Below are 23,824 nucleotides of genomic sequence, written 5' to 3'. Positions count from 1 at the left end.
AGGGCTTACTTTAGGCCTTCTGTATTATGTGACTATTTCTGCTATGTTCTATTAGGTTATGCCATCTGGTGTCATTAAAGAGGTCTAGGAAGGGTGGAAAAGACCGCCCAGGTATTTCGTGCTTCTCTTCTCAGCTCTGCCTGGTAAGATCAACTCAATCCCAAGTGACTGTCTATTCCCTGCTCCTTAAATCACTGCATTTATTTCTCAGAGCTGTCAGTACCAATACAGAGGCACGTCTGGTCTGAGCCTCAGCAGTGAGGGGCCCCTGCTTTAAGCTGTGCCACAAGGACTTTGGCTTTCTTCATCTCCCAACTCCCCACAGCCCTCTGGTAACTAATTACTTGCTTTTGTTAGTTCTGGCTTGGCTTGTTATTCCCTTTTTGTTCTTGGGGACCTATTTCCCTGAGTCTCTCTTGCTTATATGAAATCCTTGTTAGGATATTCTAAGAGAATTCTGTTTTCCTGACTGGAATATCTCCTCTCTGACACATTCACTATTGGTATTAGTGGTATATAGCAAATAAAGTGGTCTAATTTGTTAAACCTTAGATCTTAGATAGTCTGTTCTGTGTACCGGAATGTCCTCAGAAACATCCTACAAGCTATCTGAGCATCTCTGAGTCCTCTTCTTCCCCCATTCTTATGAAATCTGTGGTCAAGACCTTGGAAGTTATAAAAGTTAGAAACAAAGAACATACATGAGAGGTAAGGTCCTCCCTTAAGCTCCAAATATGTACATATTACTCATTCTACTGCTTTAGCTGCTATGTCTACTTCTTGAGCCAAAATGGTCCATCTTAATAAGATGTTTATTTTCCAAGGCTGCATTCTGTGACTTACTTAACATATGACTTTTGTGTTGGACTTTTAGAGATGTAGGAACATCTTTTATTTTTACAATCTCTTTTCTTGCATGTCTTGCACTCTGGCCAACGCCTGAGTCATGAGGCTTAATTCAATAGGGATCTGTACCCTGTATAGTTGAAGAGCATGGTAACCTATGGTCCCACAGAGGGGAAGATGGCCCACCTCCAAGCCTGTCCTATTTCTGTCAGATCATTACTTTTATTGTTTTATTTTCATTTATTCTGAATATTTACTATGAACCCAGAAGTCTTCTGTTTCAAAAATATTTTTAAATAGCTAACAGAAAATCTCCAAATGTGCCCAGACTTAATCCAGATCCAGATATGTACATATATATATATATATATATATGTACTAGTGGTACATTTGGTGGTCCTCAGAAGACTTTAGATGTCTGATCTGGAGGTGTTTGGGCAACCCTGTAGTACCAGCCATCAAGCTTGGACTGGGAGCAATTTAGTCATGTGCCCTTACTGTTGTACATAACCCAGCCACATCTATAAGATTTTAAAGATGGTTTTCTTTAAATAATATTCACTTAAAATGCCTTTGTAGCTTTGCAATAGTGTTATTTGAACATTAACTACAGGATATGTGGCATTCCCTAATTATACTGAATTCACTTTTTATAAATTAGTATCCACCAAACTAAAGATGCTGCATAAAATGTTGGGTTCTTGATCAAACAGTTCTAGGAAATAATCAATTAAAGAAAATGAAAGAGTTCTCATTTTCCAGGACTCTTGTGAAAGGTTTAATATGATTATATTATAAATATTTCTATAAGCATTTTACTTGAAGTATTTTCCACACTACTTGATCAAGTGTTTTCTTTTCAAAAATCATTGCATACACTTAATATGAGACCCTAATTGAGAAATGATAAATTTAGAATAGGCTTAATCAGGATCATTGGGAAGTGATGCACAGGGGTTACTCCTGGTTCATGCACTCAGGAATTACTCCTGGTGGTGTTTGGGTGACCATATGGGGTTCTGGGAATCGAATTGGGGTCGGCTGTGTGCAAGGCAAAAGCCCTACCTGCTATGCTATCTCTCCAGCCCCAAACAAATTTAATTTTATTATCCTTTGCTTATTCACATTCTTTAATAATAATGCATTAAGATAATGACCATTTCAGGTCCTGTCCTCATTCTTTTTTGTGTGAGATAATTTGGTTTATTAAAATTATGAAAGTTGACATTTGGTCTTTTGTCTCCTTTCAGCACACATCTCCCATCCTGAGCGATCCCTCCAACCATCCTTGACTTAGTGATCCTTTTTCTATACCAACTGCATTCTTCCCTAGCAAATGTAGCTGACTTCCAACCATGGAGCAATCCTCCTGGATCTTGTCTCTAGTGTACTTGGATGTTAGTCTCATATTATGTTATTATATATTCCACCAGAGGACATTCTATGTCTGTCTTCAATCTTTCTTTTCCATTGAACCTTGCCATTGAATTCCCTATAGTCCTGATAGCCAAGAATTCAATTTTATCAAGATATCATATTGATATAATGCTTTATATGATATATGCTTTATATTTTATGATTGTGTTATATTGATCTATAAAGCAAATCCATTTTCTCTGAAATTACCATGATACAAATGTTGCTTGTGGATGACCTAATTGTTAATGTTATTGAGTGAAGCATTTTTTTTCACTCCTGAGCTATTTTATGAATCATCAGTTTATTTTCAATCCCTAAAGATACCATAAATTTTTTTTTGTCAGCTATACATCAAAATGCAAAGAAGAATCTTGGAGGTCATAATTAAATAAGCTATAAATTTCATTAACTGTCAGAAGATATGTGATTACAACATTGTTGACTATATTATTGATATAATAGGCAAGAAGACATGTGGGGGAGTGAATGGACTGCTTTGAGAACTTGGGACTTGGTTTTTTTAAAATTCCTTCTTCATATTGTTAGTAAGAGGATTACATCCATGTACAGACCTGTATTCAGGACACACCTCCTAAGTGAAAGATTTCTATCAATAACTAAGAGATGAAAGCTGCCGTTATAGCCAGTTATCTAGGCAAACCTTTGGCTATAGATGCAAGCATCCATTTAAGTAGTATAGCTACAGTCATTACTTAAGGTAATAACATACTGTTACATTCCCAAGAGGAGGCGGCTTAACATACTAATTACAGTGAACCAAACATCTAACAGTGGCACCACGCTTGAGTTTCAGTGCTACCACTGACCAGGTGTGTAATGTTGAGCAAGAGTTATTTAAACTCATAAACCTCTAACTAACCTCCTCTATTAAGTGGGGTGATAATTGAATCTAATTCATAGTGTTTCTGCTAGGATTAAGAGTGTTTATATAATGGAACCTGTTTCTGGGTAGTTAATATATATGATCTCAGTATTAGTAAATGTGGGTAATATTTAATAAATATTACCCACGTTTAATAATAAATATGACCACCCACATATGCATTCAAATCACATACATGCATTGCCACAAATGACTTTAGCCTTGCTGATATCAAAGCATATCTTTTATAATTTATATCTACCAAATGATATACTTAGTCATAGCTATTTATTTATTATTGAAAGTCATATGGGATGTTATATGTAAAGTGCTTTGAGGTTCAGCTTTGAAGATGATTGGATACAGTTTTTTTAAAAAAACTGCATTAGGTGTTGACTGCTTCTTGATCATTCTTGAAACTGTAGAGCACATGAGAGTAGTTTTATGTAGGCACTCAATCTGTAGAAAAGAAGATGTTTGATGTAATATACAAGAATTGGAGATCAGTGCAAACTTCAGCCACCATTGGGAAGTATATTGGAATGGAGTTTGGAAAAAGACAACAAAGAGACAAAGAACTATAAAATTATACTTGCACCCACCTCTTAATCTCGTCCCCCATTAACTTGATTCTTAAGGGATCTGATACAGAAGCTAGTATTGAGGGAAGGGCAATTGACGAGAAAAGTATCTCATTTTCAAGTCCATTCCTACTCCAAGGAAGACTTCCAGACCTAGAGTGATTGGGGGAGATCTGTCTTGTAACCAATGTCAGTACATTTTATAGTGAATGAACAACACGAGTTAGTTGGCCATGCTAGATCAGATAGATATTTTTATCACATAAATTGGACTGTTCTTGTCATTGAAACAGAACAGAAAACCTAAAGAACTCACCAAATATTTCTTTCAGGGTCAAAAGTAATTTCAAAAGTCCAATTTGGGGGACTGGAAAGATAGTTAGAGCAGGAACCATGTTTTCCATGCTGTCAACTTAGATTTGATTCCCAGTACCAGAGATAGACTCATGAATACCACAAGGAGTGATCCTTGAGCACAGAGCCAGGAGTAAGCCCTGAGTACTGTCAGGTATGTCCCCAAATACCAAAAATGAATAAAGAAAGAAAGAAAGTAATAGAAAATATCTCAGTTTGGAAGTGACTGTCATGAGACTGAAGTTCTTTCATTTAATTATTCTCTATTGAATCCAACCGATTCAAATCACGTTTATCCATCTGATAATTACATAAACCTTTTTATTCTTAATTTTTAAAGGCTAATCCTTATGGAGGTAACCAGTGAATTAAGTTGCTACCCTTTAAAATTGTCACTTAAGTAAAAACTGTCTGCCCAGGGCATGAAGACAAGTAACTGATTCCAGGGCTATTTTATTTTCTTGTTTTTCTGGAGATGAATAAAAACAAAGAAGCCCTCCTTTCTGAGTGTCCTAGTAACTGTAATGAAAAAGCCAAGCATTCATGGCTGAATGAATGCAGAAGCAGTAGTTCCCTTACAAGTGAAAGAAAGCGAAGCTCAATCAAGCATGACTGTCACCGTTTCTCCTTAATAGGCCTACAAAAAAATATACTAGGCAGGCACCATGTATTCTGATTGCTAAACCAGAGTGAAGTTGCAGTAATGTGGGTAGGAGAGTTTCCACAGGAAAAAACATGAAACTATTGCACAGGATGCTGCAAAAGGTATGTGGAGTGAAGGAAATTCGAATACATGCATTGGGTCTTTGAAGACCTCTGCACCTGCTGTTAGGCATAACTCAGAAGCTATGCCACCTTTTTATTTTGTATAGAATATGATCAAATAGAAGATAAATAGTTTTTCTAAAAAATGTATTTTTAAAATTGTGAGCCCTACCTTTTTATACAGAAAAGCAGAACATAGGATTTTATGTAATCTAAAGGCAGAGCAACAGACACTGATAGGGAAGTAGCAAGGAACTGAGGTAGAAATTGTTCATGAAGTCAGTGATGAAGTTTTCTGTGTCCATTTCTGATAGTCTTAGAAGCGGAGAGTAACTTGGTTAATATATTTGTTCTCAAGTCTGTGAAAAGTTTTCTCATAAAGTAGTGAAGCTTTCTAATTTTTAGTACTTTTTCATGCGATCTATATTTAATTATTAGGTTTGGGTAGAATTGTTGAATTGATTTATGTAAGACACACAAAAAAGATAATAGATGGTTAAAGTCTTCAATCTTTACTAAATTCTTAGAATTTCAGTACAGAAAATGGAAGAATGAGTTGATTGGATTGTTGAATGCATTTTTCTAAACTTGGAAATATCAAATTATAAATAGAAAATAATTTTGATGTCTCCCAGGAAGCTTGTAAATCATCATTATCTATTTCTTGTTAGTGTGTACAAATGCCCATTTATCCTACAAATTGCTAAAGATTAGATTCTGTATTTCTGTTGAATAGATTTAATAGGATGGTTAAAGGTATTGTTCCTGGAATCACATTTAGGTGCTTTCAAAAACTACATTTGCAGTTTAACTTCTCTGCATTTCAGTTTATTTAGTGAAAATGTGGGCCAGATAATAGAATCTGCTCTCAGGGTTATTTTGAAGATCATGATGAAGAAACAATTACGTTATCTTCTGTTTAGATCCTTCAAAGAATTTTCCATTACTCTTACAAGATTTCCCATGCAGGATACGGCCTGTATGGCCCTCATAATAGACCGTCTTCCCTCTCACTTCATCTGGTTCAGTTCTGTACTCATCATTCAGCTGACTTTCTTTCGGTTCCTCCCAAGTTCCTGCTTTTTGCTGCCTCCGAGTCTTTACAAATGTTCTCTGCCTGGAACATATCTCTGTCCTCCCACGCACTCACACAGCTCACACATCGCTCACTCCCACCAGCCTTTACTTCTCAATTGAAACGTCACATGTTTAAAGAGAAGTCTTCTGACTTAACAACCCAAAATGTTCTTTCTCCTTATTACTCCCTCGCACTGAGCCTTGTTCATTCCTTAATAGGACTGCATTTGGATACTTGGTTCCAAATGAATGAAAACGTAGACAGGAATCAGGCCAGTGAGGAATCCAATATTCCTTTGATTATGCTGTTTAGACAACATGTCTAGTTCTGGAAGCTCTAGTCCCATTCAGACCCATCACGTACTGTATCCCGTTCAGAAGAGGAGCACCAATTTGGGGCTCATTGACAGCAGTCCAAATTGAGAAAGTGGGGCTGGGAAAATAGGATGGTATAGCAGTTTACTCCTTCAAATACAGTGAATAAACAAGTTCCTCCATGATCACAGGACAGAATGTGGAGAGGAGCAGGGTGAAAGCTAGGATGGAGCAGGAAGATTTACAAATCTCTCCCCATCTGAAGGAAAGATTGGGAGTAGAGGCAAAGTAATTCGTCCATTATCAAAAATAAGATGTTTTAATTTATACCATATGTAATAACCACGTAGAGGGCAAAGTGTAATGAGTATCAGAAAATGCATATGACTATAACATATTTACTTGTATACTCATGTAAATTCATAAATACCTCTGTATAACCCAACAGGCAGGCTACCTAGTATATATTGCTACATGTTCTTTTTATTTATAAGTTTATGTTTATAATGCAAAGGTCATAAATATGCATAATGATTACTATAATACCTGCCTTTTCTATTAGCTCTAAGATGTAGTGAAATGCTGACTTTATCACTGCATCTCTGAGATTCATCAAGTCATATAATCTCTAAAAATCAATAACTTTAGCATATTGAACATGTTATTTGACTAATTAAAAAAATTCAATAGGTGGCAATTATTATAATTATTATATTACTGCAGCTTCTGCTGATAAAAATTCTTAATATGTTCATTATTAAATATTTATTTCAATAGCATATTCCAAATCTTCATTCCAGAGATTTATAAATTCACTTCAAGTTTCACTCTGATAATTTGTCTTTGACTATAATCCCAGGTAATTTCCCAGAACTGTAATCTCTGCAAGTCTTAGGTTATAATCCTCAAGAAAAATAAATAAGAAAACAAACAAACAAGCAAAAGAGTATCCAGGAGAACCAGGGAGAGGTGGACTGGAGCTGTACATGATATCTAAAAAAAAAAAAAATCAGCCATGATTGCAAAGCTTTCAGATTTGTTTTGTGAGCATGCAAGTTCAGTGTTATCAAACATCCTGATTTTATTTATTTATTTATTTATTTTTGCTTTTTGGGTAACACCTGGCAATGCACAGGGGTTACTTCTGGCTCTGCACTCAGGAATTACTCCTGGCAGTGCTCGGGGGACCATATGGGATGCTGGGAATCGAACCCGAATTGGCCTAGTGCAAGGCAAACACCCTACCTGCTGTGCTATCACTCCAGCCCCACATCCTGATTTTTCAAGAAAAGTCGAAAATCTAGATTTTAATGTAAAATCTTATTAATGTGGGGAGGAAAGACAAACTCTTGTGGTCTGGAAGACTTTACACACTGCCCATAGGCAGTTAGTTGTTGAAACAGTTGTCATGCCATCTGAGGCTTTTAAAAACCCTCTTCTCTCCACTTACCTCTAATACAGATAGTAGTCTGTGTCTTTTATGTTTCAAATAGTTGGATTTTATTGCTTTATTTTATTTTGTAAAATCGTGGTCTATTCTTGTGGTGTGAGGGGACCCACAAAGTGCCGGAGAGGCAAACCCAGACCTCCTGAATGTAAAGCATGTGTGCAGCCCTTTGAACCATCTTCCTGGCCTTTGATTTCATTGCTTCTCACATTTGCTTTTGTGGTTCTGTATCATTTGCTTCTCTAAGTCCCTCTCCTTCTGTTTCTTTAAGTTAGAGGAGTTTTCGTCGTTAATTATCTATTATATGCATGCCTGTGCCTGTGTTAGTGAAAAGGATAATGGAGCTAGATAATAGTTCTAAGCTAATTAAAATTAAAATTTTGTGTTAATTTTAGTAAACTCACTTTCAGATACAAGGAATAAATACACATGATGAAGTGGAATCAAGTTTTATATATCCTCTGATGATATTTTATTTATAAATCTACTGAATAATAGTTAGGCTTTCTAAAATTTCTCATATTTAGATTTTTATGATAGAAGTGGTATAAATGACTACTTGTCAATGGCACTAAAAGTCAATCTTTTATAAAAAGTCACATATCTACTTGAAGATATCTGAATATTTTCTACACCGTGATGAAAATCACTGTAACCTAAAACTATGAAATATTAGTTATAAACTATAAATATTTGTAATCACGGTATAATTCACAAATGATATTTATGCATAAAAGTATTTGTGATATCATTTGTGAATTATATAGACCATTTCTTATATCAAATAACACATGTCTGTTTCCTAGGCTTTTGCATAATCCTAATGTGATTTTTTTTTTTAGGACACTGTATGTTAACTTTCATTTATTTTATTGAACTAACTTTGGTTAACAATCTGTAACTGTTTTAGGGTGCAGTTTCACTTCTTTTTAGCATATCCAGCACCCATATGCCAATATTCCTCCAGCAGTACTTTGGAATTCCTTCCTGGAGTCTTCCTTTCCCTCCTCCCACTCTGGCATTCTCAGTTCAGAGATTCAAGTTAAAGGCGTATTTGCATTTGGCTTTGGCTTTTCCCTAGCTTTGTTTCTATTGCATGTATAAGTGAAAATGTCTGGTATCTTTCTTTCTGATTGATTTCCCTTACCACAATTTCATCCATGCTGTTGCAAAAGATAAGATTTCATCTTTTCTTACCGCTATATTTTAGTCCATTTTGTATCTTTATAGATCCCATCTTCATCACTCAGTCACTCATTTTGGCTGTCGTAAATAATGCTGCACTGAAATATTTCACTGCATATCTATCTATGATGTATATAAATTGTTTTCAAATTAGTTTTTTGTGTTCTTTTAATAGGTATGTAATAGTGGAACTGGACTTTTTAAACGACAAATTATTAGTAAATTTATTAGTAAAATTAGTGTGCAAGTGACCGTGTTGTGACAGCTGCTTAGACAGAAGCAATTCATTTTAAGATGAATTTCCATATAGGAAATAGTAAAGCATAAAAACATGAATATCAATATCAGAAAAATATACTCTCCTCTCTTGTGCCTAAATAAATTAAAAGAAATAAAATTTAAGTTTCATGCTTCTGTTCGATAGCACAGCAGGTAGGGCATTTGCCTTGCAAGTGGCCGACCCGAGTTCGATTCCTCTGCCCCTCTTGGAGAGCCTAGCAAGCTACTGAGAGTATCCCGCCCACATTGCAAAGCCTGGCAAACTACCTGTGGTGTATTTGATATGCCAAAAACAGTAACAATAAGTCTCACAATGGAGATGTTACTGGTGCCCACTTGAGCAAACTGATGAACAACAGTACGACAGTGCTACAGTGCAGACAGTGCTTCTGTTCACATATTTCTCAATATTTAATAATTTTAAAACATTTCAAAACTTTACAACACCATCTCACCTCTTTGGGGCAACAATTCTACTTTACTTTCTTTTTTGCTACAGAATAGTAAATATACTTTAAGTGCTTTTTTAACTAAGAAAGAATTAATAAAACTTTTAAAGACTCTTAAAAATTGTAAAAGAATATCAAGCATTCTACTCTAGGGAATTAAGTATTTCAATGTGATAAAGCAAATGTTTATCTAAGGCTTTAGGGTGGGTGCTTCAAGGAATCCATAGTAGATTCCAAATACTCACAATGCAAGGTAAAAATGACAAGAGTACTTCAACTGAGGTAATGGTACTTCAGCAATACAAATAGTAATAAGAAAATATTCTCAATATCCATAACACAAAACCCACAGACAGAAAGGGCACCCCAATAATGGTAAAAAGAATGAACAGTGGAAGTTTTCCAAGAGAAAATATCATGTGTGTTTAATATGATACAGAACTTGTCCTAGAAAATTAGGCACCGGATACTCACATCCTGGGGTTTGAATTCTTTTATCAGTATTTGCTGCTCAAGATACCTTACTTCAGATAACCCTGCATGTGTCTAGGTTTCTTCTCTGGCTAAAAAGGTGATAAGATAATTCTCACCTCCCTGCCCTGTTTAGAGGATTAAAATTGTCAATAATGTTTATCAATGTGTCATAGTTCATTCTCTAGGGTTTTGCTTTCTGGGATCTCGGTTACTTTCAGTCAATAATGGTTTGGGATTTTTAACTGAACAATCAGATTTTTGGAGGGCATCCTCAAATAACATTTATCATAGTATTTATTATCATTGTTCTTATTATTGTTACTCTCCTACTGTGCCTTTTTTTTTACTTAACTTTATCGTAATAGATGTATATGTAGAGTTGTAGAGTTGAGTACAATTTGTGGTTTCAGGCATCTTTTAGGTTTTTTTATATACCCTTCGAGAATAAAGTGCTCACTGTACATAAACTATGCAAATCACAAAAATTCTTCCATCTTTCATTTGTTGAATGTTAATCTGAAATACAACTAGTAAACTAGTTTAGGGGCTGGGGAATATAGATGGAGATACCTTTCAATCTTCTTTTTTGTTTTGTTTGTTTTTTTTGGGGGGAGGGGACCACACCTGGCAATGCACAGGGGTTACTGCTGCCTCATGCACTTGGGGATTACTCCTGGCGGTGCTCTGAGGACCAAATGGGATGCTGGGAATTGAACCCGGGTCGACTGCGTGCAAGGCAAGTGCCCTACCCACTGTGCTCTGGCTCCAGCCTCTCAATCTTATTTTAGACAGATGAAATTATATTTAAAATTAAGAAACAGATATTTAAAATGAGTCATAAATTAAGTAATTATTTATGGAGGTATCTCTTTGCAGTTTTTTATATATATTTATTTATTTATTTGGTTTTGGGTTACACCTGGCAGTGCTCATGGTTTGCGCCTGGATCTACTCTCAGGGATTATTCCTGTGGAGCTCTGAGACCATATAGATTGCCGGGGATTAAACCTGGGTTGGTCACCTGCAGGGCAAAAGCCATACCCACTGCACACTGCTTTGGCCCCTTTCCTTGCAGCTTAAAATGTGTCATGTCAGTCCAATCATCCTTTTAAAAACCATTATAAAATTTGTAGCAATCATATCTAGAATGAATCTAATGTTCATATCTAGGATGAATTAAAATGTCAACTCCTTAATACAAAATATGCATAAATGAGTGATTCATACGAAACATTGACAAAATAAGTAAGGGTTTAGGAAGTTAGATATCTTTGAAATTTTAGACAGAATCGAAAATAACACTCTCTCAAAAAAATACCCAAACCCCGATGCTTTAAAATGTGGCATTAGTGAATCAGATACTATCAAAACTGAAAGTAAAGTTTGGTTAAATTATTTTGTAAAATGTGATTGTACAGACCATTACTAATTGTACATTTAGTTTTATGAATCTTCATTTCTCTAAATATAATATCTTAAGTAGACATGTCTTTTTCATCTGCATCCCTATTATTTTATATGAGGCAAGACATTATTGAATTTTTTTTGAAAAATAATGGAGTGATTTATTTAAATACTATTGTCTAAACAATTCTGGGTGTCAGATTTTGAAAGGTTTGTGAAAGAGTTGGGATTTGAACATAGTTGTAACAAATAACTAGAGAAGAGAGAATTGAACTGAAAGTATTGAGGGACTGCAATTTTCTACATGCCTTCATCACAGTAAATTCTCACAGGTATTTCCTTTTTTAGTTCACAGTTGGGAAATTGAAGCTCAGATAAGTTAATAATGAGTTTGCTCAAAATGACACAATCTACAGAACTGGGTGTTATTTTGTGTAGATATTTTTTACTTCCAATCCCTGTGCCGTCTGTAAGAGACAATTCAGGTATATCATGGGGAAGAATGGAGGCTAGAATTATCTTTCCCTTTTGGTGTTAATTGGTGTCAATTACTCAACCACTTTTTAATTCCTTATAATGGGGGTAATAACACCATCTCTTCAAGGAGTTGCAGAATTAATGAAGTGAACAACTAAAACCCTGGGAATAGCAACTGATACACAAATGCTCTATGTGTGTTAACTAGGATATAAGAAAAAAAGGGAAGGAAGAGGAGATAGGGAGAATTTCAACCCTTTCAAAGTGTCTCTTTAAAAAATAGTACATTCCAGGTAGGAGGGGTAAATAGAGTCACACAAGAGCATAGCCTTATCAATCTTTAATTATAAGTCAAGTAGCTCTGGGTTAGAAACATTTTGGAATTAATACAACCTAGACGAGAATATATATAACAATGACCACTAGCTGTATATAGATTTGCATATGCTAATTTTTACAAAGTTAATTTCCCTGAGTACTATTATTCACTAAGTGCTTGTTGCATTGTGATGCTTGGTAAGTAAATTCCTAGCCTCTGAATACAGCCTAGATGGGTTCAATTTAGCTATAATATATGATTTAAACTCTTTGAGGTGCATTTAAGTCTGTACTTTTTAAACCTGGAGAGGAACTTTAACCTTAGTTGTATATATACAAACCATATATACGAGGTTTATGTCTAGGACCTGGTGAGCAGTGAATAAATGTAGCATTCGCCATAGTTCTTCAAATGTTTTATTTTTCTCCATATAGTAAAGTCCTTCAAGATAGCAAAGAGAATGGGGATGTGACTCAGCAGTTGAGCACTTCCTTGCTTGTGTCAGGCCCTGGGTTCCATTCCCTACTTCATAGAAAACCCCAAACAAATAACAAAATACAAACACATCTAGCAGATACATTCATTGAGTGTGTGTGTGTGGCGGGGGGGGGGTGAGTTCGTCTTTCAAGTTGAGAACCTAGTTCCAAACCATGTGCTTTCTAGCGTAACCATTATTTCACCTCAAGAAGACTAAATCTAGGAGCCAGAGAGATAGTATCTGATTCAGGTTCCATCCTGGCATCCCGTATAGTCCCCTGAACCCCCTAGGAGTTATCTTTGTGCATGGAGCCAGGTGTAAGCCCCGAGCACCCCAGATGTGGCCCAAACACTCCCCCTCCCATAAGACTAAATCCAAAGATGATATCGTATATTTTGGAGGGGCAGGATTTGGGGGCCAAGTGACCTCTGGCAGTGCTCAGGGGGACAGTGTGTGGTTCCCAGGATTTGAACAGGGATACACCACAAGTGCCTTACTTCTGTAACCATCTTTCCATCGTATTGCCTTGTTTCCTACTGTTTTTTCAATTTATCAATGTTCAGTAATTTTTCAGCAAAGAGACGAAGTCTCAATTAGCTTTCTTCTCTTCTATTTCTTCATTGTTTATGGAATCTAATGCGAGGTCACTTAAGGACAAAGTGATAAACGTTTGATCTTTCGACACAAATGGATATAAAAACTTTTACTTAGTTATGACCCACCTTGCTCAGAAGGAGCTTTATATAGCTTAGTACTATGAAAATTAAAGAAAAATAAGTGAGAACTGGGGAAGATGAAAGCAATGTGCAACTTAAATGAATCCAGGACAGAGCCACACAAAATTAAATCAGAAAAGTAATATTTTTTGTTTGGGGGGCCACATCCTGCAGTGCTCAGAGCTTACTCTTGGCTCTGTATTCAGAGATCACTCCTTGCGATGTTTTACCTGCGGTACTCTAAGGCCCCAAATGACCACTCTTGAGGCTTGAAAAATTAGAAACAACAAACTTGTGGACACAGGGCTGGCTAAATTCAGAAGAAACATGAGATTTGGTGTGTCCGGAGCTTGTACAGCTGCTTCAAGTCTCCCTGCATAGGGAGAGGATTTTTTGGAGGGGGTGGCAGGTCATTTTGGGTTAAGCTGGCATTTCTCAAGGGCCAGGTCGCCTGGGAAGCACCCAAACGCTGGGAGTTAACCAATTAAATCATTTTCATAATGAGCTGAACATTTTCCCTAAGCACTTCAGTTCTATCAACAGGTGGGAGAAAAAAAGAACAAGTCTTCTTCCAAAGGCGAGACTTTCGGGTAGAGCTCTCCACAAGATAAAAAATTGCAAGCTGTCCTGGGAACTCACGAACAAGGAGCGTTTCATGTTCATTTCATGTACATTTCACGTACATTTCAGATCTTTGGGCTTTAAGGTAGGAGGAGCGCCAGATTTTCTTTCACGGCCGCTTAATTATCGCCTCCAAGACCGGGTGACGTTTCCAAGCGCGGGGAAAAGTCTTTCTAGATCTGAGACGTCTGCCCGAAAGGGACACGGTGATCCGTCCACTCGGAGGTGGGGGAAACAAAACAAAACAAAAAAACCAATGAAACAACAAAGACAAGAAATGCGAATTTAGAGAACCGCGAACTGAGCCAGGAAGGAGGCTCCTGTCCACTGGGGGGGGGGGGGGGGGGAAGAGTTCAGCCCTGCCGCGGGGAAACCTTCCCAACCTCCGCCAGCGCCAACTCGCCCTGCGCCCCCGACGCCAGCCAGAACCAGTCGGGGCTCTCCAACTCCCGGCTCGCCCGGGACCCCCTGCAGGCTAACGCCTCCGGGGCTGTGGGCGGGGGGCGGCGGGGGGTGGGGGTGTCGCGGGCCGTCGGGGCAGAAGCGGCCTGGGAAAACCGGAGCCCGCGATGAGTCTCCAGTTTGGGCAACGCTGAGGTCACGGGGAAAGTCCTCGGTCGAGCAGCCCTAGTAATTGGCGGCGGCGCGGTCCCGCCCATCCGCCGAACCCGCGGCATCAGCAGGCACCTGGCCCGGCGCGGGAAGGAGGAGCGGCGGGAGGCAGGTAACGCGCGCGGGCGCCGTCGTCCCGGGAGGGCAGTGCCCGCGCCCCCGCCGCGCCTCGCCGCGTCTCGCCACGCCACGCCACGCCACGCGGCGGCGGCCCGGGTCCCGGCGGCGGCGGGGAGGGGAGGGGAGGGGAGGGCGTCCCGGGGCCGCGGCGCGCGCGGTGGCGAGGGTGCCAGGCGCGGCCAAGTGGCGGCGGGACTGAGTCACTCGCCCAACTATGCCGCGGAACCAGGGCGGCCGGCTGGGCCACCTCGCGCGCTGAGGCCGGGCTCCCCCGCGCCCGCCGCCCGGCCCCGGGGGAGAGCGGGAGGAAGCGGGCGGCGGGCGGGCGGGCGCGGCGCGGGAGCACCTGGCTGGGCGCGGCGGGCGGGCGGACGCGGCGCTTCCGGAGCTGCGCGCTCCCCGCGCTCCCCTCTCGCCTCTCCCCTGTCTCCCCGCCTCCCCGCTGCCCGCCTCCAGGTGCGGCCCGGGGGACAGCGCCGCCCGGCGAGCGGAGCGCGGCGGGCAGCCGGCGGGGACCCGGGGCGGCGGCGGCGGCGGCAGGACGCGGAGGCCGCGGCGACAGTCGGGCCGGGCGGTCTCCCGGGCTCCAGGCGAGTACGGGGGTCTCGGGCTCGGCCGGGGCCGGGGGGCGCTTGGCGGTGCCTCCCCGGGTCTGTTTCCCCGGCGCGGCGCGCGGGGCTTGGGCGTGTGCCCCTGGCGTGGCGCTCCTGCTCGGGGGGCGTCTAAAGGGAAACCCGGAGCCGGGGAGCGAGACTGGGACTGCGCTGTGTAAGGGGGCTTGGCTGGCGGGGGGCACTCGGGGAGAGACGGCCGGACCCCCCCGCCCCCCCCAGGAAACTGCCCTGTAGCGAGTTTCAGGCTGCTTGTTTACTGGGGCGAGATAATGATTTTGCTCGCCCATCCCCGTGCTCCCCCGCACCCTACTTGTTAGGACACTTTAGACGACAGGCCTGTTAATTAAATTTAATTACCAGGATTTGGCCTCCACCTACCTCGCAACCCGGCCCGGTGCGCGGGGAGTCTGTCTTGGCAGTGAATTTGACCAGATTGATTTTGCTCCTGTACTTTTGGAGACAAGTCTCCGGGGAGGGGTGGGGGGGGGGGACTGGGTGCGCATCTCATGGTGTTCAAGTAAATAAATTTATTCAAGTAAATTTGCTTTGTAGGCAATGAATCTCTCCCCCTGGCCCCCATCCCTTTCCAAGATCTCTCACTTATTTTGATTGGGGGAGTGACATTAGACGGTCAAGTGTAACCTTTTGATAATTACAGGAAAAGTGGAAGCTGGTTTGTAAGGAGTCATGGTATTCTAGAATGTTGCAAGTTTGTGTGCTGTGATAGCAGTTTTTTTCTGCCACCCCCAAGCTTGTCCTTGACGTAGGCTGCTCTGTGGAGTCTTATTCCTTCGGTTAAAAAAAAAAAGTGTATAAAAATAACCTGTTTTTGTACATTTAATCGGATGTCACTGTGATCACCAATAATAGAATTGTACTTACAAGCTCTCTATTGATTTTCACCGCACTTAAGCACTCTACCCGCAGGAGTTTGTGGAACTTTGCCCATAAGTAATTGAAAGACAAAGTTAAGAGTGAGTGTGTGTGTGTGTGTGTGTGTGTGTGTGTGTTCTAAGGAAAAAATAAATTCTAAATTCTTCGTTTTGACATTCATATATTCATAAACTTACTTTATTGTTTAAGAATGTCTAGAGGAGAAAGAAAAAGAAGTGAAATAGGTCATGGAACTAGGCTAGAACATAAAAGTGGAAATCTCTCCCTGATTCCTTTTCAAACATATATTTAACATGCAGATTTAAGGTGGGTATTAAGACCAGGAACAGTTTGTCTAGTTGATTTTTCGGTACTCAAAAGATTTATTTAAATGAAAATGTACCTAGCGGGTAAGTCATAGGCCTTGTTAAACCTTATTTATGTGGGCGTGTACTTGTTGGTGTTTTTTCCTTCCTCTGTAAGGATGCCTGTGAAGTTTTATGAGTTCATGGAATGAGAAGTTGATGGTACATTTAAAAACAAATTCTTAATCATGAATGCTGCTGTTATATAATCATGTACTACGGATTGTGAGGCTCACAGATAGTTTTCAGTTCCACTGCTCTTAGTTCTGGGATTAGGAATGGAACTTAGATGATAATGAATCAAAATTAGAAATTCTATAGAAATTTAGATTACCACTAGGAAACTGAAGTTTAAAAACTTCCCTTGGTAGATTTCCTGCTGGTATCCTTCATTCTGCCCAAGATCATTCTCTACTAAAGGTATTTTGTGAGGTTTGGTTTTGTTTGTTCCTTTTTACCATACCTCCCTGCAACTTTGAGGAACTTTGATGGAAGATACTCTGAAAATGCTAACTGTAAGTGATGACCGCTTAGATGACCACTTACTGTTAGCGTTTTAAAGTGATTATTTTAACAAAAAAAAAATCTTTTAGCACTTCATTTCTCTTTTTATTATTGATACATTAAATATCCATGGGATCGAATCTTTTCACTTTCAAAATAGGGATTTTTGGAATCCTCTGTAAACTATTTAGGAAGTAGTGTTTTCATAATGTTGACGTTATTTCTTTGACCTAACTGCATGTGACTGGTGGGTACTTTCAGGCTATGATAAGTTCTCAATTTTTTCTGAGGCATCTAGAGCTCTTGCAGTTTATCATTTCAGTTTTTCTTGAAAGTAAATTTGCCAGATTAAATCTCTAATGATAGTTCAGTTATTTTGCTAGTTTATTTTCCTCAGCTGAAATATCAGTGCCTTTGCTTCATGTGATCTTTCCTAGTTAGATTTGACCTGTGACATGTTAGGGTTTTGATGGCACGTAAACTTCTTAAACTTCCTTCCTTCGTGTGATGGAGGCAATCAGGGAGACTCGATCAGCCTCCAGGGAGACTCGATCAGCCTCCTTTTGAGCAGTTTCGGGGTTTAAAATATGACTCAAAGGTTAGGGAGAACTGTTTTGCTGTCATACAGTAGTTGGATGCAAAGGAGGATGGGCCGATGAGTAAGTTACTAAGAAGGTAGTGAACGTGCCCTCTTGTCTCTGACAAAAACAGTAGATGGAGCAGGAAAGAAGAACTTGGGGATCAGAGTGCTTGCCTGGTATCTGGGAGCTGGTCCTTCTTTGCTCCTCAACATCACTTAAGATCCCTGAGCACAGAGCCAGGAACCAGGGCTCTCAGAAGCTTTAGATGAGGTAAGGGTGTTTGATTATTTGGGGTTGGAGAGTGACCAGGGAAGGCCAGGAAAGCAGTGTCTCTCGTGACTAACTCTCATCAGGTGTCCCAGTGTCCTTGTTTAGGCCAAGTTCAGACTTCTTGTTTTTATTTGTTTGCTTTTGTGCCACACCTGATGATGCTCAGAGCTTACTCCTGGCTCTGCATTCCGGAATCACTCCTGGCAGTGCTTGGGGAACCCTATGGGATGCTGAGGATATAGAACCCAGGGAGATGGAACCTAGGTTGGCAACCTGCAAGGCAAGCACCTGACCTCCTGTACTATTGCTCTGCAGCCCCGCCCCCGCCTCCCTGTTCAGAATTCTTAGCCCGTAGTTCAAAGCCTCCTATAGCCAGTCACAGAGCCTGTTACTGGAAATACTGTCACCTGTGAAACCCAGGTCTCTCCCAGTCGATTGTTATCCTCTTGCTGTCGAGGAAGACGCTTCTCTGTGCCTCTTCCCTATTGAGGTCCTGCTCTCTGTGCCACTACAGTCCTTCCCACAAGTGTGGAAACCCCCTACTTCAGTGTAGCACTGACCATGCCAGGCACAACGCTTTCACAGTCTTCGTGCTGCATGGAGTGGGTTTGAGAGAGCCTTGGAGCTGCAAGGCGCTCCTGAAGTTTGCTATGTCATTAACAGTTGAAACCATGCCTCAGATGAGAAGCATGTGAAAGTCAGCATCGCTGATCTTGATTTTTCTCATCGTTACTATTTAATGGCTATTTTAGGGTACATCCTTCTTTTCATTTTGCTATTTTCTTTCTGATGCTTCCTGAGAAGACAAAATTGTTAACACATCTGTCATTTTCCTCTACTTGGAGACATGGCTTAACTTTACCTACCTACCCCTTTCGATTTTAAACTCTTGGAGGTCCGATGCTGCCTCTCCACTTTCTTTGTAGCACTTAGCACTGTTCTCCAGTGAGAGATAGTGGGTGCTGTTATCTTGAACTGCAAATATTTCCCGCTATTATCTTGCTGAGTGGTGTTCCTTAAATATTTATTGAATGGAGAAATGTAAATAAATGAGTCAACACGGTGGGAGATACTTGCCGAGGATACTCTCCCCGAGAGGAAGAATCACTGGTTACAGAACCAGTGAGAATAAGGCCTCAAATTCGGTTGGAAAAGAGGTCAGGGTGCTATTTATAAATGCAAAGAGAGGAAATGTTCACAGTAGACTGTTTTGAAACATCTGGTTGTTAGTCTAAAAATGCAGCTCGGATTCAGGGAAATGGCATGGCATTCATTTGGACTGAAATTTTGAAATTAAAATGTGTATATAAGAAGCACAAATGTCTTGAGTATATATTTAAATTTTCTTTTCCCTGCAAGTATAGTATCAGTGTTAATTTTGATGTGAGTAAATGAAGGATTGTAGTTTCATTTCATTTTGTATAGCATGAACTGGAAGAGAATTCTGGAAATATTGACTTGACCTCATCATGTCAAGGGTTGCCAGGGCCATGGAAAGAGCCCGTAGGCTTTGGAATCCTGCCTCCCATGCTTGAAGCCCCAGACTCCGTCCCCAACACTGCATGCCCCATCTCTAACACTGCTGGGTGTGTCCTTGGATGCCCCCAAGCCTCATGAGAGTTGCTCTTCCATACTGCTCGCTCTCTCTCTAGGTCCCCTCTCCCCCTACCCCCACCTCTGCCCCATGAAGCACCATCCATATTGCTATAAAAAATGAGCCATATGGCCTGGTTGGCTGTGTTACACGGTGACCCCTTGACACCCTGAGTATTGCTTGTGAACCCACCCCAACCCGCCCCGGGCCCAACCCTCCAAAAAGAAGAGTCTTAAGGGCTTAGATTCTCCTGCTTTCAGTTAAAGGTGACAGGAGGGGGTGGCCTGGGGAGGAGGCAGCTGCCCATGTGTCAGAGGCCCACAGTTAGGAGCCCTGTACCGTGTGGCCAGCTTTGACCTGTTTATTATTTCTTTTTTATGATTCCTGCTTTTGCATTTGTAGGATCTTGGAAATGTGAATATTTGTCTGATTTTCCTTGATCTTACTGAAAAAAAAAACAAAACAAAAAAACAAAAAAAAACAAATCTCTGAAATAGAACCAGAGAGATAACACAGGGCTCTTGTATTGCATGAACTGACACAGGCACGTCAACTTCTAGCCATGGTTTGATCCCTGGAATCATATATGGTTCCCTAAGCATCACAGGGTGTGACCTGTGACCTGAGCACAAAACCAGGAGTAGCCTCTGAGCACAACTGGGTCTAGCCCCAAAGATGAAAACAAAACAACAACATAAACTTTCCTGAATTGGAACCGAAACAAGTCTGAATATTAGTTCCACTAGTTTAAGATCAAGGTGGATAGTTTGAAAGAGAAAAGATTTATTCAAGCTCAAGAGATGATCAAACAATTAACTATTGTGATATTTTCTAAATCTCTTGAGCCTAGGCATAGCCTGAACTACTTGGTTAGCAGTGGAGTAATTTAATTATTTCTCATCTTCCAAGGACATGGAAAGATACATTAAAGTCTGTATTTTAAAAAAGATTCTGCCTTTCGGATTGCACAGTAAATGGAAACAATTCAGAGCAGGTTGTCTTGAACTTTTTTCAAGACCTCTTTTTGAACCCGAAGAATTTTTACATGACTCTGGGGATACGGACATGTAAAGTAGGTACAAAAATAAAACATTTACTGATAATAAATACACTTTCAAACAGATTTTTAAAAAGTCACCCCATCCTGGGGTCGTGACCCGCAGTTTTAAGAAGCTGGGATTTAGAGCTCTCTCTCTCTCTCTCTCTCTCTCTCTCTCTCTCTCTTGCTCTCTCTCTCTCTCTCTCTCTCTTGCTCTCTCTCTCTCTCCGAGCCAGACTGTGGCATCCTCTTGCCCGGAGCTGGGCTATTTTCAGCTCCAACCTCAGTTATTCTCCATCTGGCAGACACTAATTAAATGCTTATTTCTTGCCAAGGACCAAGATCTTTATGCATATTTACTCATCCCATCATCAAAACAGTTCTGTGAGGTAGACACTGTTGTCATTCCGGCTTCCAGATGATGCGAGCGAGGCCCTGGGAGAGACAGAGCTTTCCCAGGGGCTCCCGGCTGGCGCAGGGCGGAGTGGAGATTCTGGGAACCGGCGCCCGAGGGCTCAGGTCTAAGAGCGTTGGGTAAAAGCATCATTCTCAATACTCAGTTCTATTTTTATAAAATTAATAAAATGATATTGACTGCCGTGTTAGAGCCTCTGTGCGTGTATTCTTAAAAGTATAATTTACACAGCTGATGCAGTGAGCGTGGTTTTACCAGGCAGGCAGAGGAATGCCAGGAAAGGAAGTGCAGCTTTGTATGTGATAGGTACTAACAAGAGCCAACACTTATTGTATGCTAATGTAATTCATATATCATGCTCATTTTACTTCTTTAATTTTAATAGGAGTCCTAACACACATGAAGCATATTATCCATGTTTATAGAGAAGGAAAGTGAGCGTCAGAGAGGTTGAATAGCTTCAAGACATGCTGTTCGTTAACAAGTGGTGGACTTGGTGGACGGGGTACGCTCTTAACTCTTTGAACATATTTGAGTTTTAATTTTCACTTCCTATTGGACTACATAGTTCTGCATTCACAGTCCTGCCTTTACAGGGGCAACATACATTTTTGTAAGTTCTTTATTTTTTTGCTGTATACAGTGATTTCAGAAATGCACCTCAGCTCCTCATTGGCTTTTAAAACTCATATACACTTAAATGAAAATGAATTTAGATTTCCACGTTGAACCTCTTAAATGGGTCGGTGGTCTCCACACTCTTAACTGCAGAGGAGCATGAAACTGACCTCGAAGAGCACGGCTTACGTAGCTTTTCCCTAGTGGCTGTTTGTCCTTTTCCCTGGAGAGACCGTCCAAGAAGAGTGATAAAAGGGAAACTTTGCCATCCCCCTGCTGTGAAGTTAGCTGTAGAAGTCTTCCCAGTTAACAGCTCAGGCCGTTGGAGTCTGACCCTTGGAACTCGGGCGGCACTGTTTGCTTTGTGGTTTGGGCATGGGCCTTTTCCTGTGGAGGCCCTCTGAGGATGAAATGAGATCTTACCCAAACATTGTGATTGGCTGTGGCTGTGTAGTTGGAGGGAGAATCAAAGAGGGTGGCTGCTTGCTGATGGGTGGTGAAGGAGTAGTGGTCAAGGTATTGACCACGGGGCAGAGGGGGTTGGTGCCTGTGGGTGACCGCGGGTGATAGAGTTGACAGAATTGGGTTTCCTGTAGGGGCGATAGTGCCAGTAGTTGTGCCGTGACTAAGGTGGGATGTGGGTGGCAGAGAGAGGAGAGGTACGCCAAATGATCTTGTCTTGGGCGTTTTTGGACATCAGCAGACAGTCTTGGGCAGTAACGCGTGACTCATGACCTTTGACCTTTCACAATCGGCTCTATACTGTGGAACGGAGGGATGTGACTACGAGCATATTTTCTCAAAACCACTTCCTCTTGTACATGTTGTGGGGGAACTGTCAAAGTAGAACATGTTGTCTTTGCGAAGTTAACGTCACAGCCCAGTGAGATTGTGTGCTCTCTAAGCACCGTGATACCTGCTGTATATTCAGTATTGAAGTGGGTGGGGGGGGCGTTCTTTAAGACCCCTCCCCCGAATTAACTGGTCCAGGATATTTTGCCTAGGGAGCGCCCTAACTTGTTTGAAAGAGATTAGCCATTTCTCTTTGTAACTTTGTCAGTACTTCAGAGTCTGGGACATTTCTTCTCTCAGCTGCGGTGCCAGTTACCCCGTACAGGGAGGCAGTCACAAGGAATTGGCGGTATAAAAATCAGACCTGAAGTTTGGTCTTTGAGTATTAGTGTACGCAATAAATCACATTTCGTGTCGCTTGCTGCCACTTGCTCTTTATTCCCATCCAAAAGGCACTTGCCACTTCTGGAGAGAGTTCGGCTCCACTCGGTCGGTACCACTGTTCTGAAATACAGTTAACAGTCATTGTTCTTAGAATCTGGAAGGCTTGTGTTGGTCACACTGGAAAAAAATGTTTTATGTATGTGGAACCCATATTTTTTGTTTCGCACCCCTTTTCCCTTGTTCCTTGTTACAGCACCATTGCTGGGTTTTCATCAGTAGAATAACTAGTGGAAATTGGCCTCTAGCATGGCCTTTGGTAGATCTCTTTTACATTTGGCTTCACCAGTACTTTTTTTCCTTTTTTTTTTGGTGCGCCTCCATAGTAATGGTCTGGGGACAGAGGACCTCTCTCCATGATACTTGGCCAACTGGGCTGGATCCAGACCCAGCTGGGCCTAGAAATGCAGTTCTCAGGCCTAGTACTGCTTGTGGCCCCCTGGAGGGCCACACCTGGTGATGGTAGTGGGGGACTGTTTCTTACTGGGGATTGAACCCCGGAGTTCCGTGCCTGTAGGCCATGCTCTCCCAACACTTCCTTTGAGCTATCTTCTGGATCCTTCCCCAGGATTCCTGTCTTGTCCCTACTTTTCTTTCTTTTATTCATGTTGATAAGTGTTTATTTTAAATGGTATTTTAAAATATTCATTTTAGTTCTATGGTGCTTTATTTGTTACTTTGACACAGTTATAGATTTGAAGTCTGCTAAGGTCATTTTTCTGACGAGAAAGGTATGTTTTTAAAGACACGGATTAAATTCATAAGTGAATTCAGCGGCATGTATGCAGCATTTTTGCCTCCAGTCACATACTGGACAGGCAACTGTAATCCCAGAAGTTGTCAGCAGTAAATACTCAGTGACCGTAAGTGATACATGGTTGTTTTCTCACCTAGCTC

At 40.9% G+C, this 23,824-nt stretch overlaps 1 protein-coding gene across 2 annotated transcripts in view; it reads left to right on the top strand.

Annotated features, from left to right (window-relative positions):
• Window positions 1-4,773: 4,773 nt before the first annotated feature.
• The window catches only part of ARAP2 (ArfGAP with RhoGAP domain, ankyrin repeat and PH domain 2), a 193,079-nt gene continuing 174,028 nt past the window's right edge, over window positions 4,774-23,824 (top strand). The window contains exon 1 of one of the 2 annotated variants that reach the window (XM_055138467.1): window positions 4,774-4,848. The gene's annotated coding sequence lies outside the window, so the exon portion shown is untranslated. Of the gene's footprint in view, window positions 4,849-14,703; window positions 14,814-23,824 lie in introns of those variants that run through there. The other variant, XM_055138468.1, reaches the window with a different exon arrangement.

The sequence above is a fragment of the Sorex araneus genome, chromosome 5, assembly GCF_027595985.1.
Source record: "Sorex araneus isolate mSorAra2 chromosome 5, mSorAra2.pri, whole genome shotgun sequence".
NCBI classification, from domain to species: domain Eukaryota; kingdom Metazoa; phylum Chordata; class Mammalia; order Eulipotyphla; family Soricidae; genus Sorex; species Sorex araneus.
Note: the sequence above shows the minus strand (reverse complement) of the source record. Positions and strands in the feature narration are given on the sequence as shown.